Here is a 3,149-nt window from a genome sequence, read left to right on the forward strand (position 1 = left end):
TTTGCGAATACATATCTTTCCCTTTTCAACTTCATCCCTTATGTAGTTGAATCTCCGCTCAATGTGACGGGTCTTTTGATGAGCACGAGGTTCCTTGATTTGAGCAATCGCACCCTCGTTGTCACAAAAGATCTCAAGAGGGTCCTGAATGGAAGGGACTACTCCTAAGTCGTCGATGAATTTCTTCATCCATGCAGCTTCCTGAGCTGCTAATGATGCGGCGATGTACTCCGACTCTGTAGTGGATAGAGCAACAACATCCTGTTTTGAACTCTTCCAAGAGACCGCACCTCCATTTAATGTGAAGACATAACCGGATTGTGATCGAGAATCATCTCGATCAATTTGGAAACTCGCGTCCACGTAACCTTTTACAGCGAGTTCCTCCTCACCAGACCCATATATCAGAAACATATCCTTAGTCCTCCTAAGGTATTTCAATATACTTTTAACAGCAATCCAATGACTGTTTCCTGGGTTATTCTGGTATCTACTTGTCAGGCTAAGAGCGCATGACACATCCGGTCTAGTGCATATCATTGCATACATGATTGACCCAATGGCAGAAGCATATGGGACTTTCTTCATTCTCTCCTGTTCATCTTTTGTGGTGGGGCACTGAGATGAACTGAGAAGTGTTCCCTTTTGAATAGGTACCAAACCTTTCTTAGAGTTCTCCATCTTGAACCTTTTCAAGATCTTTTCAATGTATGCACTTTAATTTAAACCTATCAGTTTCTTGGATCTATCCCTGTAGATCCCAATCCCCAAAACGTATTGTGCTTCTCCAAGATCCTTAATGGAGAAGCATTTGCATAACCAAGTTTTAACTCCTTGCATTGCCGGAATATCATTTCCAAATAACAATATATCATCCACATATAGTACAAGGAACATGATAGTGCTCCCACTAGCTTTCTTGTATACACAAGCTTCATCACCATTTTTAATGAAGCCAAATTTCTTGGCCTCCTCATTAAAACGATGATTCCACATTCTAGATGCTTGTTTCAATCCGTAGATTGACTTCTTTAACTTGCATACCTTTTTAGGATATTTCGGATCAACAAAACCCTCAGGCTGAACCATATAGACATCTTCCTCAAGATGTCCGTTTAGGAAAGCGGTCTTGACATCCATCTGCCATATTTCATAATCATAATGAGCAGCAATGGCAAGTAATATCCTAATAGACTTTAGCATCGCCACAGGCGAAAAAGTTTCATCATAGTCAACCCCTTGAGTTTGAGTGAAACCTTTTGCTACAAGTCTAGCTTTATATGTATCCAAGTTTCCATGTATGTCGGTTTTCATTTTGAACAGCCATTTACAATCAACTAGCCTAGAGCCAGGAGGTTGCGCAACAAGTTCCCACACTTGGTTGTCATACATGGATTACATCTCAGCGTTCATGGCTTCCTGCCATTTATCTTTATCAATCCTTGATAAAGCATCTTGGTAGTTTATTGGTTCATCCAAATCAACCATATAGCAACCATCCATGAGAAATCTATATCTCTCAGGAGGATTACTAATCCTACCAGATCTGCGAACGTCTTGTGTATTTTGATCATCTATCTGATCACTCTCAACATTTTCATGTTGAGTGCTAGTGTCAGCCAATTATGTATCATCTACTTGATCTTGAACCTCTTCAAGATCTATCTTCCTTTCACTTTTGCCTTCCATTAGGAACTTAGTTTCAAGGAATTCAGCCTTCCGAGCAACAAATACATTCTGCTCGGATGGATCATAGAAATAATATCCCATATCATTCTTGGGATATCCTATGAAGATACACTTCGTGGATCGAGCATTCAACTTATTAGGGACGTAACGCTTAGGGTAAGCTTCACATCCCCATACCTTTAAGTATGATAGAGATGGAGGTTTTCCAAACCACATCTCATGAGGTGTTCGTTCCACTTTCTTGGTTGGGGCCATATTTAAAATACGAGCCGCGGAGCATAGACAATAACCCCAAAATGATAGAGGTAACGAGCTTCTAGCCATCATAGATCGAACCATATCCATTAGGGTTCGGTTCCTCCTTTCGGAAACTCCATTCAGTTGGGGTGTTCCAGGACGAGTGAGTTGTGAGATAATCCCACAATTTCTAAGATGATCTTGGAAGGCATCGCTTAGGTATTCACCTCCTCTATCGGTACGCAGTACCTTGATTTTCTTGTTGAGTTGATTTTGTACTTCGTTTTGATATTCTTTGAATGCTTCAAAAGTTTCATCCTTATGCCTTAACAAGTAGACATATCCGAAACGACTGAAGTCATCAATGAATGTAACAAAGTATCTTTCACCATTCCTAGTCATGGGCTTAAAGGGACCACACACATCCGAATGTATTAATCCCAATAAGTCCTTAGCCCTTTCGTAGGTCCCTTTGAAAGGTGCTTTAGTCATTTTGCCTTGTAAACAAGATTCACATACATCAAACGAGTCTAGTTCATTTGATTTCAAAAGGCCATTCTTTTGGAGTGTATGCATTCGATTCTTGTTTATGTGACCAAGGCGACAATGCCATAAGTAGAAATCACTCAAATTCCTTTTGAGTTTCTTGGTGCTTGTATGGTACATTGAGCTACTAGATGATGTGTCATCATGAACCAATTCATAAATTCCATTTGAAGGCGAAGCCTTGAAATAGAATACATTATCTAAACAAACATGGATATCATCATTAATAAAATTAACATTAAAACCATATTGTTTCAAACGGGAAACAGAAATAATGTTTCGACATAAGTCGGGTGCATACAAAACATCATTCAAAATAAGTTCCAAACCACTTGGAAGTTTTAATACAAAGTCTCCTTGAGCCTTCACTTGCACTTTGGCTCCATTACCCATAAAGAGACTTGATGTTCCCGTTTGCTTGCTACTTCTTTTGAACCCCTGCAAAGAAGTGCAAATGTGAGTTCCACATCCAGTGTCTAATACCCATGTATTAGAAGAAGTAATACTAAGCTCTATATATACCATATATATGTTACCTGAGGATTGCCCCGCATCCCTCTTTTCCTTCAACTCCTTAAGGTAGACCGGGCAATTGCGTTTCCAGTGACCCATTTCACCGCAACCGAAGCACGGGTCTTCCTTGGGGTTTGCTTGTCCGGCAACCTTTTGCTTCTTGT

This window comes from Rutidosis leptorrhynchoides, chromosome 8 (genome assembly GCF_046630445.1).
Source record: "Rutidosis leptorrhynchoides isolate AG116_Rl617_1_P2 chromosome 8, CSIRO_AGI_Rlap_v1, whole genome shotgun sequence".
In the NCBI taxonomy this organism is placed as follows: Eukaryota; Viridiplantae; Streptophyta; class Magnoliopsida; order Asterales; family Asteraceae; genus Rutidosis; species Rutidosis leptorrhynchoides.